At 33.4% G+C, this 7,534-nt stretch overlaps 1 pseudogene; it reads left to right on the top strand.

Annotated features, from left to right (window-relative positions):
* Positions 1-992: 992 nt before the first annotated feature.
* LOC105746410 (olfactory receptor 4P4-like) lies at positions 993-1,912 on the top strand (annotated as a pseudogene).
* The last annotated feature ends 5,622 nt before the right edge of the window (positions 1,913-7,534 follow it).

Here is a 7,534-nt window from a genome sequence, read left to right as displayed (position 1 = left end):
TAGAAGATGTACTATATTTCACAGCTTTATAGGATGCCAGATAATTCCTCATCCCTGTATAAAATAGGTCATGGAGCTCCTCTCTATTCTGCAGTCTTTTTCCCAGTGTAAAAAATGTCTCAAGACTGTACAGAACATGAATCTTTCATCACATTCTTTATGCAACAAATAGCCATGAGGACAAACTGACCACACAGCTTGTCTTACAGTTACATTGTATCACATTTTATGGACCCTTGCTTTTGTGGACTAGATTATCTTTCTAGCAGAAACCATGAACTATAGACAACTCAGACATACTTGGGTAATTCAGTACTTACATATATCCTTGATTTATTGCCATCATAATCTTATACACAGCACTTTTAAAAAAATATTCTAACATATGAAATATAAATATGAGAAAGGAATGGGACCACAGATTATTTTTCACAACCACAGCTGTTAATAACATTTTAAAAAATTTTAATGTATACTTTCAGACATCCTTTGCTATTCACTATAGATGATGCTATATTTGTTTATTATATCCAATGGGCAATGTTTGCTGACAAGGCCAACACAATGCTCTGCCAAATTAAATTTTCCAATTGAAGTTGGAGTTCATTAAGCATAAGCATTTCCTGAACATATAGTTGTAGAAAACTGAGAGACAGTCTATTCATATTGAAAGAAAAAATTTTGACTCAATAACGTAGGACATTAAAAATAAACAAAAAAATTAATAAAGGAAATGGCCCTTTTGTTATCTAAATAACATAATGAGAAATAAAATGTTTTATGAACAAACTAATGTTTAAAATATTATTTAATTTTAACTGGTAAAGTTAAATACTATACATATTTATTTTCATAAAATTATTTTATAAAATAAGAAAATAATAAGGAACAAATAATATAATTCAATTAATAAACAGTAATATTACTATTCTGTGCTTTGTCAAGCCATGGCTAGATAAATTTTGTGGGGTCTCAACCTCTTTCTGACTTTTATGCATGTATTGAAATACACTGAAAGGCACAACAACATCTCAGAATTCATTCTTTGGGTGCTTTCTTATGACCAACACATATAAATATTTTGCTTTGTGCTCTTCCTATTCAGTTATGCTTCCATCTTGGTAGGGAACCTTGTGATCCTTGTGTCCATTAGCTGCAGCTCCCTATTTAATCAACCCATGTACTATTTCCTGAGCCATTCATTCTGTATGGACATCTGCTACACTTCTAGTGTTACACCCAAACTGATCAGTGACTTGTTAGTGGGGACAAAAAAAACATTTCCTAAGAAAATTGCATGTTGCAGGTCTTTACCATGCACTTCTTTGGAGGTATTGAGATCTTCCTTATTGCTGCCATGGTCTTCCATAGCTACATTGTCATCTGCAAACCTCTGCACTACATGATTTTCATGGACAGAGCAAGATGCAATCTTCTAATCCTGTCTGCTTGGGCTGGTGGAGCTCTCCATTCCTTTCCTCAATTTTATCTGGTAATCCAGTTGCCCTTTTGTGGTCCTAATGAAATTGATCACTATATTTGTGCTATCTTCCCATTGCTAAAAGTTGCCTGTACTGATACCTACATTACAGGTGTCCTTGTGGTTGCCAATTCAGGTGTGGCCACATTAGTAACCTTTTTTGTCCTATTTGTTTCTTATGTGATTATATTATTCACTTTAAGAAATCATTCAGCTGAGGGGAGATGCAAAGCCCTGTCTACCTGTGGGTCTCATATTTCAGTAGCTGTCTTATTCTTTGGGCCATCAATCTTTGTCTACCTTAGACCACCAACCACTTTCCCTGAGGATAAAATATCTGCACTATTTTATACCATCATAGCTCCTATGTTCAATCCCTTAATCTATACTTTGAGAAATACAGAGATGAAAAATGTCATGAGAAAGGTTTGATGCCAAACATTATTTTTGAAAGAAGTGTGCAATTAATGTTTAATTAAAAAACTAGATACTACCTTATAGATTAATATTCACATTGCCATAATGTATGCTATGGGTGAGGGTAATAGGAGTTACAGTTTAATCAGTTTCAATTGATTGAAATTAATTAATCAATTAATTTTACCATGCAAAATATTTTGGACACTTAATTTGTCTTGTGGAGTATCCAGTAGAGTAGGTAATATATCTGAAAAAAAAAAATCTTGGCCAAAGATATGAAAGCAAAGCTTTCTTAGTGAATTTTACTTAAAAAAATTTAATGACAATTTTATTTACAAAATCAAATCTGGTAAGACACATAGTCACAAACATTGCATGGTAAAGGAGAAGTTTAATTCTGTAATTTAAGTAGTCATTTTAATTTTGATATGTATTTATCTTTATATTCTTTAATGGAGCTCAAAATCAATTGTGTAATATAAATAATGGAATAGTAGGCTCTTACTTAACATGTTGTGTTTTTTTTGGTGGGGGGGAGTCTGCCCTTCTGACTTTCTGTTAAAAAAATAATTATTAATGAAGATAGACAAAAATCCAATAAAGCAAAAACTGAAAACACAGTTCCTGGTATTCAACCTACTGACCAAGTAGAAAATCATTTCCCATAAACCTTAAGGAAATGAATTATATGATGCAAGTTTTGACCACCTCCTACCTTGTTAAAATTGGTAGCCAAATGGCTAGTCATTGGATCTAGAACCAAACTTCTTTCACATTAACAAGAGAAAAAATCAGCAAAATACAAAAAATGACTTGGTCGAAATACAAATATATATACACACACACAAGTAAAACATTGTATCACAATAACAAAATTTGTTAAAATGACTCTTAGGAAATGAAACACTTATCACAAGGGAGAAGGGTCTATTAACAGGATTATCTGAAAAAGAAAATAATGAAAATACAGAGAGTTTTAGATCATGTACATACAATAAAACAAGTAACAATCATGATGGAGACATTGTACAAAAATAGTAATGATCAAAAAATATAATAAGATTGATAAAACTAGAGCACTTGGAGTACAAAGGAGTTGGACAAATTATTATTTTGTCACAATAATAATAAAGGAACCAAATTATTGCCATATTTAATTTATCTTTGGAAATCCATAACAAGACAATATGGCCAAGTCTGAAGATTTGAGCTGAATGTTTGGAACATGAAACATTTTATCACCACACTCTTAGTATTATATCATTCACAAAAAAGAAAATTAAAACCTTCCCATTTAATAAGCTTGTGATGCAGACAATATGTGCCTTTTTCAAAAACTATATTTTCAAGCAAGTATTCAAATATATCATCTCTCCTTCATTTTATTTGACTATGTACACTGTCCTCACTTATAGGGAACGTTTCCTATATCACTTACAATTAAGCATTAATAATGGAATTAGTGATGTCTGAAAGACCGAACCCTTAAACAGATATCCCCAGTGTAAATCAGGGAGGGAATGAAATCCAGCAAAGTATCAGCCTCTTCAGATATCCTTTTTGTTATTTATTTTTTACATAAGGAAACACTAATATATTCCAGTTACTCCTGATCCTCACATATATTATGAAGCACATAAACCAATCTCACTCTGTGCTTTGGTTCCCATTTCTTTAGACTTTCTCCCTGGCTAGGCACTTATCATTTATCAGTAGAGTGACTGCATTATTTCCAAACACTTCCCTGATTACATTATTCTGCTCCGCAGCCAGGGGCAGATCTGGGAAAAGCCACGAGGGAGCAGGGTTTGCTTTTAATGCAAGGATCTCCTCTTTTGATATTTCACCTCTTAAGGTCTTTCCCATATCTAAGTAATCACTTATATCCATTGGAACCCTGGAGTTTCTGGAATATAAAGGAAAACCATTCTGCTTATTTCAAAGGAAATTGGCTCAAACTATTTCAGTAATCATAATCCAGATGATTTGTTTTAATGTACTATTTTTCCAAGGAATATGTACATTTTTTAAGTAAATAAAAATGTGCATGTGCCTGTGTGTTTATCATGCTTATATCTCTGTTAAGTGTGACACTTGCATTTCTTGAGGAAGGGTCAGAGGAAAGAGTCTTGCCATCAGAGAGAATGCTGTTCAGAAGAGTGTTCGATGTTTGACCCTGAAATGGATACAGAATGTCATGAAAAATCCAGGGTTGATTTATTTCTGCTCCTTGAGCTTAATTTGATCAACTGCTCTTTGAAATTGATTTCCTGGAAAAGAATGTATGCTCAAAGTATAAGGACATGCACATGCAGGTTACTTTTCCTTGTAAATACACATATGGTTCTCAAACTATATCTAATTGATGAAATCCTGGTGCTAGTTATGCAAACATATGGCTTTGTAAAATAACTTATTTAAGTAAAACTGATAAATTACAGTTTATGAATTATAATTTTATGAATAATATCAAGCAGTATTTCAATGTGTTTATGTTTTTTGGAATTTTGAACTATTACTTGCTACAAGTAAGAGTTCCATTACACTTATTTTTTGTGTTTTCTCTCTCCCTTTCTCTTGATGAGGATGCTAAAGGTTTCTGAATAGTATTAATCTTTCCAAAGAACAAACATTAGCATTATTGATAACCTCTATTTTAGACAATTTATGAATTAAATTATTATTATTTTTTATCTTTATCTCTATATTGTTTGGTTTTAATTTGTTTTTATTTACTTGGTCTTTGTATCTGGGGTATTTAATTCACTTATTGCACATTATTTTAAGTCTTAAAGTTAAAGATAATATATTTACAGATTTTACAGATTTATTTAAACAAATCAGTTTTCTTGATATATATTTAAAAAGTATACAATTCATCCAAAGTGGACAATTAATGGTATTTGGTATAATCACATAGTTGTACCTTCATCACTTCAAGCAATATCAGAGCATTTCATTATTTTAATAATAATTAGCCACCAATCCCTAAACCCTGCCCCTTCCCCCAGCAACAGCGACAGCCAATCCCTAACCGCCGCCCCTCCCCCGTCCGGTACCGCCCACTGACCTTTCACCGGCAACCAATCAGAACAGGGCGTGGCTTCGACCGGTCGGCCTTCCCCAGCCCCTATAGAACTGTTGCCTCTCCCTCAGTAAAGTGGACTTGCGTGTTTAAAAAAAAAACAAAACAAAAAAAAAAAAACAAGAAAATTCCTCACCTCTCAATCTCTGTATGCTTCCTCTACTGTACATAGCTGGTGTTCCTGGCTATTCAATCCTAAGTATGTAATCAGTGGCTTTTAGCATAATCACAATGTTGTACATTCATTATCTCAAAAATTTTAAAACAATGTCATTACTCAAAAAAGAAAGACTCTACTCCCCTTAGCATTCTTTCCTTAGATCTACATAACCATTAATCTCATTTCATCCTTATAAATTGATTTATATTTACATTTCATACAAATGGAGTCATTCAATATGTAGTACTCTATGTCTGGTCTACTTGCCTTGATATAATGATTTTTTTTTGTCTGATATTAACACTTTGTAGTATTAACTTATATTTGTTCAACTTCCAAAGCAAAAATGGTCTTATATATGCAATCCTACCCTGTGTAAAGCAGACAAAGAAAGAGCTGCTGAGGCAAAGCACCAGAAACCTGTTGGCATTTATACAGGGTATTTATTTAGATGTTTACAGTTACAAGACCTTAAATCATAAGTTACTTCCCTCACCAAAGTCTATTACCAACTGTTGGAGCAAGATGGCTGCTAGTCTCTGCAAGAGTTCAGGTTTCCTCATCCTCATAAGTCTCTGTATCCCAGCTCCTTCTATTCTCAGATGGAAGTTAGCATAAGTTTTCTCTCTCTCCCTTGAGCATGTTTCTTTGGGCTCAGCTGCTCTGCTCTCTTCACAAGGTTAGCTGCAAACTCTCAGGCTCATCTCTCTTCCTGGGACCTCTGGCATATTTAATGGAGCCGTCTCTCCTTTCTCATGTATCTGCTTCTCTGTGTGCTTACTTCCTAAGACTCCAGCATAAAAAACTAAAACTCTATCCACTGTCTGTCATTTTCTCTGTAAGACCCCACCCACCAAGAGGATGGGGACTCAATTTCCTACTGACTTGGCCAAACCAAACCCCTAATCATAATTTAATCAAGTAAAAGTCAAACCTTTGAATTTAATACAATTCAATAGGTCCAGAGGAACAGAACAATTTACAGAAACAATCCAAAATCTATTTTGGATTCATAAACAATACCAAATTGCCACATACCCATATAAATATTTCACATCATATATTTATATTTCACCTAATATATGTAGTTCAAAATAGGGCAATCATACAGTATTTGTCCTTTTGTATCTGACTTGCTTTACTCAACATAATGTGCCTCAGGTTCATCCATATTGTCACATGTTTCACGACTTCATTTCTTCATACTACTTTATAATATTCCATCATGTGTATGCTCCAAAAGTCTTTTGATTGAGACGTTCAAGCCATTATATTTAATGTTATATCTGTAAAGACACTGCTTACTTCACCCATTTTGACCTTTGACTTTCTGTTGTCAGATCATACTATAGTCTATCTTTCTTACCCTTTGAAATAATCTTCATTTCTACACTCTTCTCCAAGTCTGTTGCCCTAGTTTTTTCCTTTCATGCTGCATCACTTCCTTTAGTATCTCTTGTAATTCTGGTAGTTGGTAACATATTCTATCAGTTTTTATTTCTCTGTGAAGTCTTTGAACTCCTCTTTATTTGTGTTTTTTAGCTATTTTTTCTTTTTATTAAGTGTATCATTCATACATGAACATACATAAACAATAAGTGTATAGTAAAGATTGTAAACTTACAAAATAAATGCACATAACATCACACAGGGATCTCATATATCACCCCTCCACCAACTCTTTGCATTGGTGTAAAACATTTGTTACAAACTATGCTAGAGCATTGTTAAAATATTACTACCAACTATATTCCTTATCTTACATTTGGAGTATTTTTGCCCCAATCCATACTATTTTTTAATGTATTTTTGTTACAGATATTGTGAACTTGCAAAACAGTCATACGGATGTGTAGATTTCCCATACAACTCTACACCCTGGTGGAACATTTGTTACAGATTGTGAGAGAATAGCATCAGACTATAACCACCAATCATGGTCCATAGCATACACTTGGCACACTTTTTTCCATACACCTCCATTATCAACACAGTATAGCTTGGCATTAATGCAAGATATTATATTATTGCTTAACCACAGTCTATAGGCCGCACAAATTGTAGTTTTCCTGTGTTTCTCCATGTTCCCATCACCCTGCAATTGTGATGTACATCTGCTCTAGCTAACAGAAGAACTCTCTTGCATTTGTACCCTAACTACAATTCTCAAGCACCTCTGGGTTCATTGCATTTATTCAAACCATTTATCCAATAAAGGTTTGAGTTCCATTCTATATAAAGAGATCATACAATTCCACAACAATAAAAGAGCAAGCAATCAAATTGATAAATGGGCAAAAGATTTAAATAGAATTTCTCCAAAGAGGAAATACAAATGGCCAAAATATACATGAAAAAATGTTCCATATCACTAGCTATTAGGGAAATG

The sequence above is a fragment of the Dasypus novemcinctus genome, chromosome 10 (assembly GCF_030445035.2).
Source record: "Dasypus novemcinctus isolate mDasNov1 chromosome 10, mDasNov1.1.hap2, whole genome shotgun sequence".
Lineage (NCBI taxonomy): Eukaryota > Metazoa > Chordata > Mammalia > Cingulata > Dasypodidae > Dasypus > Dasypus novemcinctus.
This window is presented reverse-complemented; position numbering and strand designations above follow the sequence as displayed.